Raw genomic sequence first — 8,081 nt, forward strand, 5'->3', positions numbered from 1 at the left:
TTTCATTTACGTATATAAATCTAAACCAAGATGATACATAAATATCAGTGTTAATCTGACAGATTTTAGTCCTGCAAATTGCCTGCTCACAGATATCCTAGTTCTTTATCCCATCTTATTCAAGAAGTTTTCAAATAATCTAAAATATCTTTGCAGAGGTGACATGGGAAGTTGGAATGTATGAGGTATGAAGGAAATTGAGGGAATCCATGCTCATAAAATATAATAGACTTTTTCATCTAAGAAACATGTAGTCTGTAATAAGTATATGTTTTTAACCTTTAGAAGAGAGCTTAAGGATTATTTTTCCTGCCCTTACATAATAAATCATGTGAAAATGTACCATTTACCATAATGGCACCTCCGGTACCGGATTCCGGTAATGCTTCTGAACTGACTGATTTCAAAATTGTGTGTTTAGTACTACCAAAGACATTCCAAAGTCATTTTTACTTATATTTTTATATCTTTCTTTTTAGTTACACTGATAATAAGATTGCTAGCATAACGACACAAACTGCCAGTGACTTCCAATAGGCTTACAAGCAGGGATATTTGCTGGATAGGATCAAGGCAATTTTATCATCTCTGTGTGAGTCACTATAAAAACTGTGAACTGAATGGATTAAATTTCATATAATTTCTTCAAGAACAATGTGAATACTTTTTAACCTTTGTTGTTGTTTTTATAGAAAAAAATCCAGTAATGACAAAAGATATTACTTTTTAAGTAAATATTCAAACTATGGAGCTCAAATTCTAAAAGTTGTCTATTTTTCAGACTACTTATTTTTTGAATTTCCATTCAAAAATGGGAAATGACTAGAATTCATTTTGTCTAATTTTAAGACCCTGTACAGTAGATATATACTGTAGAAAGAGAGAAAAACACTGTCTTTAGATTTAATTGACAGAAACAGTCAGCCTCAGAGACAGCTGACCCATCGTTTGCCCAAATATTCACTTATTATTCAAGATTTGACAAAGCCATCATATTGAATGCCAGACATAGCATTAAATGTCACAGTTTTTGCAGGAGGGCAAGAGGCACCAATGTATCAATTATTCTCTTTATTTGTGAAAAGTGGAAAATACTGTTCCTTAAAAAAGAAGAAGAAGAAGAAGAAGAAGAAAGAAAATAATTAAAAAAAAAAACAACCCTGCCTTTTAATATGGCTTCCTGTTCTTCGCAAAAACATTTATCTCATTTCACACTCAAAATTAATGCTCTGATGGAGTCAGTCACCATATTGCCTTTACATTTTAGTTATTAAATAAATAAATAAATAAAGTATTACCTTGTTTTAATTTTACCTTTTACTGAGCAATGCCATGTATTACTGAGATCTACATATTATGATTACGGAGTGAAAAATGATGACTTGGCATCTGAGATCAATATTATCCAGGATGCAAGACTGCACTGTATATTTGTTTTCTGTTCACAAATCCTGCAACTGATTTATTTTAATACCACTGGTTGGAGATTGGGGGACAGAAAATCTTCTCTTTCAAATTTAAATCAAAATTGCTGGGTCTGTATCTCAAGGATCTTTTACAGTCCTGTGAATCAGGGAAATGAATTCTTCAGTGACCACATGTAACTAAGTCTCACTACTTGTGCAGCTGTCTTAAATAATCTCCTAAAGGAACATTTTGGCCCATATTGCTTGTTTCAGAGAGATATTTGGTTATGGTCTTGAAATGAGAGTTCACAAAATAGAGGAGCAATACACAACACTAAGAACTAGTTTATTTTTTTTTACTCATCTCTATATGATGAAGCAGAAAGGATCAGGGTTTGAATATTTGATCACAGGAAAAAAGTGGAAGCAATGTTGCAGGTTTTAGATGCATTAACACTGTTACTGATATAAATCAGAAAAGATTAGCTGTGCTAAAGATATAGCTAGGTAAGATGTTATTCATTTTAATTCATCTACCATACAGATATTTGTCAGAACTGATCTGGTATAAATGGCTTTGCTTAAAAATATGTAAAATCTCATCCACACTCAGCACACTCAAAATAATTGTGCATATTCCTTGGAAAGAAAAGGTTTCCTGAATATGAAAAAATCCTAAAGCATCCTTAGAATAGTATAAATTAGGCACAACAGACTGTGAGTCACATGGTAAAGAGTCAAATTTTAATTAGCTAATCTTGGAAATCAATAACTTATGATAAGAGACATAGAGAAAAGAAAGGCGGGGGGGGGGGGGGGGAGGGGGGAAGGGGTGTTAATACTGTGTCTATCTAATGAAAAATACGGGGAGAAATATACCCAGAAAGAGATGACTATTGCATATTGACATAGAGATAACATGCAAGATTGTGAAATAAAAGATGTTTGTAGCATGCAATGACTTCAGCGTTCCTTTAAACCTGTGTTGTGTTTTAACCCAGCAGGCAGCTTGGTGCCGTGCAGCTGTTCACTCACTCCTCTCTCCCAGTGGGATGGGGGAAAGAATTGGAAAAAAAGTGACAGAGTAGAACTCATAGGTTGTGATAAAAGCTATTTACTGTGGCAGAAAAGGAGGAGGGAAAAAAATAATAGTAACGATAATGTTACATACGATCTGTGTGTGACAATTTTATGTGTTGTATATGTAGATACATAAATATATATTCACATATAAAATAAGAAATGAAAAAAGCAATGGCTCGCCACCTGTCAACTGATGCCCAGCCAGTTCCAAAGCAGCAGCTGCCCCACCAGCCAACAAGAGATTTTTCAATATGAACTGGAATATACCAGACATAAAGTTGGTCCTGGTGCTTATGAGAATAATGCAGATAATATGTGAAAGGAGAGAACAGTAATAATTGCAACAGCTGCATCTAATCAGAGCAATAGAAAAGCACCCCAGAATTGGCACTACAGATGTAAACATGGAATGTGGGACTTCGATGGCTCACAGCCAGCTCTTGCCTACAAGTGCCCCCTCACAGTTTGGCCACAGGATTTCCTTTGTATGGAAACAAGGAGGTGGGAAAGGCAGTCATGGAGGGATCATTGCATATGTTTCAACCTTTCCCCATCTGGCATCAGGATTCAGCTTTAGTATGTATCTGAACCTCAGACATGATTAATAATATACAAAAAAGAAAAGTATATATACGGATGAGGAGTGTGCACAGTATATGGAGGCAGTATTTTGAATGGTCAAATAACATTGAGCGGGTAGTTCGTGGCTCAAAATGGAGTTCGATGGGTGAAAAGGGTGGAGTTCAAAGGGATGGAGAGAGGCAGGGGGGTGCTGCTTCCCTAAAGTGTCTATACACTAATGCGCGCAGCATGGGAAATAAACAGGAAGAGTTGGAGATCTGTGTGCGGTCGCAAGGCCATGATCTCATTGCGATCACGGAGACGTGGTGAGACAGCTCGCATGACTGGAATGTTGTCATGGAGGGCTATGTGCTTTTTAGGAAAGATCGGCTGGCGAGGCGGGGTGGTGGAGTTGCTCTTTATGTGAGAGAGCAGCTAGAATGTATTGAACTCCACCTGGGGGAGGGTGATGTAGCAGTGGAGAGCTTGTGGGTGAGAATCAAGGGGCAGGCTGGTATGGGTGACACCGTTGTGGGTGTGTACTACAGGCCCCCTGATCAGGAGGAGGAGGTTGACGAGGCCTTCCACAAGCAACTGAAAGTAGCGTCGCAATCCCAGGCGCTGGTGCTTATGGGGGACTTCAATTATCCAGATATTTGCTGGAAAAGCAACGTGGCCAGGCATGCGCAGTCCAGACGGTTCCTGCAATGTGTCGAAGACAACTTTCTGATGCAGATGGTGGAGGAACCAACGAGGGGAGGGGTGTTACTGGACCTTATTCTCACAAATAAGGACGGGTTTGTTAAGGAAGTAAAAGTTGGGGGTAGCTTGGGTTGTAGTGACCACGAGATGGTGGAGTTCAAGATCTTGAGTGGAAGGAGCAAAGCAAAAAGTAGGATTGCTACCCTGGACTTTAGGAGAGCCAACTTTGATCTCTTCCGGGACCTACTTGGAGCTATCCCGTGGGCTAGGGTGTTAGAAGGTAAGGGGGCCTGTGAGAGCTGGTTGGCATTTAAACAGCTCTTCTTCCAAGCCCAGGATCGGTGCGTCCCTGTGAGCAAGAAATCAGGAAAGGGTGGCAGGAGACCTGTGTGGATGAGCAAGGAGCTCATGCACAAACTCAAAGGGAAAAAGAAGGTCCATGAAATGTGGAAGAAGGGTCTGACCACTCGGGAAGAATATAGAAATGTTGTCAGGGCCTGCAGGGATGCGACGAGGAAGGCTAAAGCCCACCTGGAATTGAATCTAGCAAAGGTGGTAAAGGATAATAAAAAAGGTTTTTTTAAGTATGTTAACAGTAAAAGGAAGACTAGGGAGAATGTAGGTCCCCTACTAAGTGAGGGGGGTGTTCTGGTAACGGGGGATGCTGAGAAGGCGGAGATACTGAACGCCTTCTTTGCTTCTGTCTTCAGTGAAAAAGCTCCCCCTCGGGAATCCCAGGCCCTGGTGGTTAGTGAGAAGGTCTGGGGAATGGAAGACTTCCCTTTAGTCAGGGAAGAGGCGGTCCGAGAGCGCCTAGGCAACACCAATGTTCATAAATCCATGGGACCCGATGGGGTGCATCCACGGGTGCTGAGGGAGCTGGCAGAGGTGATTGCTGAACCGCTCTCTATCATCTTTGAGAGGTCTTGGAGAATGGGGGAGGTGCCTGAAGACTGGAGGATAGCCAATGTCACTCCGGTCTTCAAAAAGGGCAAGAAGGAAGATCCAGGTAATTACAGGCCAGTCAGCCTCACCTCTGTCCCTGGAAAGGTGATGGAACAGATTGTGCTGGATGCCATCTCCAGACAACTGGAAGAAAAGGAGGTTATCAGGAGTAGTCAGCACGGGTTCACCAGGGGGAGGTCGTGCTTGACCAACCTGGTAGCCTTCTATGATGTTGTCACTGGCTGGGTGGATGGGGGGAGAGCAGTGGATGTAGTCTACCTTGATTTCAGCAAGGCATTTGACACTGTCTCCCACGACATCCTTATAACGAAGCTGAGGAAGTGCGGGATAGATGAGTGGACAGTGAGGTGGGTTGAGAACTGGCTGACTGGCAGAGCACAGAGGGTTGTCATTGGCGGTGCAGAGTCTGGTTGGAGACCTGTAACCAGCGGTGTTCCCCAGGGGTCGGTGCTGGGACCGGTCCTGTTCAACATCTTCATCAATGACCTTGATGAGGGGGTAGTGGCCACCCTCAGCAAGTTTGCTGATGATACGAAGTTGGGAGGATTGGCTGACACGCCCGAAGGCTGTGCTGCCATTCAGCGAGACCTGGACAGGCTGGAGAGCTGGGCAGTAAGGAACCAGATGAAGTTTAACAAAAGCAAGTGTAGAGTCTTGCACCTAGGGAGGAATAATTCCATGCACCGGTACAGGTTGGGGGATGACCTGCTGGAGAGGAGCTCTGCAGAGAGGGACCTGGGTGTCCTGGTGGACGACAGGTTGGCCATGAGCCAGCAGTGTGCCCTTGTGGCCAAAAAGGCCAATGGCATTCTGGGGTGCATTAAAAGGAGCGTGGCCAGCAGGTCGAGGGAGGTGATCCTCCCCCTCTACTCTGCCCTGGTAAGGCCTCATCTGGAGTACTGTGTCCAGTTCTGGGCTCCCCAGTACAAAAAAGACAGGGATCTCTTGGAAAGAGTCCAGCGGAGAGCCACAAAGATGGTGAAGGGCCTGGAGCATCTCCCCTATGAGGAAAGGCTAAGTGAGCTGGGTCTGTTTAGCCTTGAGAAGAGAAGACTGAGAGGGGACCTGATCCAGGTCTATAAATATCTAAGGTGTGGGGGGCAAAGTGGCGAGGCCAGACTCTTTTCAGCAGTGTGCGGAGACAGGACAAGGGGAAATGGCCAGAAGCTGGAGCATAGGAAGTTCCGCACCAATGTGCGCAAGAACTTCTTTACAGTGAGGGTGACGGAGCACTGGAACAGGCTGCCCAGGGAGGTTGTGGAGTCTCCTTCTCTGGAGATATTCAAGACCCGCCTGGACGCCTACCTGTGCGACCTGGTGTAGGGATCCTGCTTTGGCAGGGGGGTTGGACTCGATGATCTCTGGAGGTCCCTTCCAACCCCTACGATTCTGTGATTCTGTGATTCTGTGATTGCCTCCCTTATATGTTTATAATTGGTTCCAAAAGCTTTGACTAGACATTTTGGACTAATTAAATTATTCTAGTATTACCTGTAAAACTATTGATTTTGCACATTATTCAACATATAGAAACAGAAAATATATACATATAGAAATATGCTGGCCAGCAGCCAGCATTGAGACCAGGAAGTGAACAGAAGCTGGGAGCTGCACAGCAGAGGCAAAGGAGTCTGGGCTCGTGTTCATGCTGGAGGATGTTGGAAAGCAGAACTCTAGCCACAAGGCCTGGCTGCTCATCCACAAATGTGTCTACAATGTCACCTGCTTTCTAGAGGAGCATCCAGGTGGAGAAGACGTTTTGCTTGAACAAGCTGGCAGAGATGCCGCAGAGAGCTTACACGATGTTGATCATTCCACAGATACTAGGGAAATGCTCAAGCATTACTACATAGGGGAAATCCACCCAGATGATTGCAAGAACAAGGTTCTAAGGATCAAAATAGGTCATCCTTGGGATAAACAAGCTTCTGGTCAACATGCCTAATCCACATCTTTTGAACCCTGGTCATACATTTATTGTATTCCTATTACAAGCTGGATGGGAGATCATCTTGGACTGACTGTAATGGGACTTTAGAAAGCACAAAAGAGCAAGCGTGAGAGAGTGCATGCATGTAACATGTGGAATTCTGGTTCTCTTCACCTTTGATGCCTTGCTTTTAGCTCTGAACTTGTCAACTGACAGTCATATCCATAGGACCAAGCTCATATCAAATTGTCTTCATTCTGCCACTCGGGCATCTGTCATACTTTCATTTTGCTGTGATAGGGCAAGTGCAGCATCGCATTATTCTGTTACATTTGTGTGTGGTCTCCTTAGTGTGTGCATGCTTGTGCTCTGTCTTGCAAAACAGGTAAGTTTTTCCTTTCAATGTCTTTTTGTTAAGTCAGACAACATGAAACAGCTGTTAGTGATCCTGTGGATTTGCCTCAGTACTTCACATAGTGTTGTCAGAAATAAATTGCAAATTGTTTGCAATCTTGTCCAGAAAAAAAATTCATTTCCACAGTAACTTTTCCAGTATGTGCAGGTAACACTAATTGGAACAGCAAAAAGTTGTTAGCTGAAGCCGGAAGCCCGCTTCAGCTTCATACAGGTGTTCGCAATCGTTAGGGACTCATTGGTCTGTCCATCTACCTCGGTGCACACCAATGTGGTGGGTGGTAAAATGGCGTTTATTAACTTGTGGCAACAGCTTATATAGCCTTGTACAACTTCGTCTACGCCCCTCTTATCTTGCGTAAGCACTTGCGTCACTACTTTCTTATCTGGTTACTACTAGCAATTACTCGAAGGTTCTATGCTCACTGTCTACATCTCCCCCTCCCTATGCACAAGCGTAACTACCCTATTCTGAGAGGACCCTAACCGCGTACAACCGAAGCCCCGCTTTGCGCCTATACATGCCACTGTCCTCTCAGTTAAGCCTTGCCCCGTTACATCCCGAATCGCAAAATAATCCCGCGCTACCCTTATACCGCTGCGTTTCCTGACTGCCTACAAGCCTTTTGCATTTTACTATATTCTACGCGATAGTTAACTGTGCGGTCAATCATCCTTTGTATACAGCCTAGCATAACTTGTAGAAAGCACGGTACACATACTACCAAAAGCAGGATAACTACAAGCCCTAAAAGCAGTCCCTTCAATAAGTGCACACCCCATTCTCCGATGCCTCCGAACACACTTCTCAGCCAGTCCCCGATGGGGTCGTCCTCCACTTGGATCTTCTCCGTATGGTCTCGCAGGGCTCTCAGCGCTTTATGGATGGATACACTGTGGTCGCTGAGATTGAAGCAACACATTCCTTCTAGGTCTTCACATCCATGCCCCTGTTAGAAATGCGTTTTCTCGTTGGCAGCAACAGTTGAGTTTCCTCCACGCTTCTCCCGGCCTTCTTT

The 8,081-nt window shown here is 43.7% G+C and overlaps 1 pseudogene; it reads left to right on the forward strand.

The window, feature by feature from the left end:
• Positions 1 to 354: 354 nt before the first annotated feature.
• Positions 355 to 6,779, forward strand: LOC149920279 (cytochrome b5 type B pseudogene; annotated as a pseudogene).
• Positions 6,780 to 8,081: the final 1,302 nt, after the last annotated feature.

The sequence above is a fragment of the Phasianus colchicus genome, chromosome 1, assembly GCF_987193195.1.
Source record: "Phasianus colchicus chromosome 1, bPhaCol1.hap1.1, whole genome shotgun sequence".
Taxonomy (NCBI): Eukaryota; Metazoa; Chordata; class Aves; order Galliformes; family Phasianidae; genus Phasianus; species Phasianus colchicus.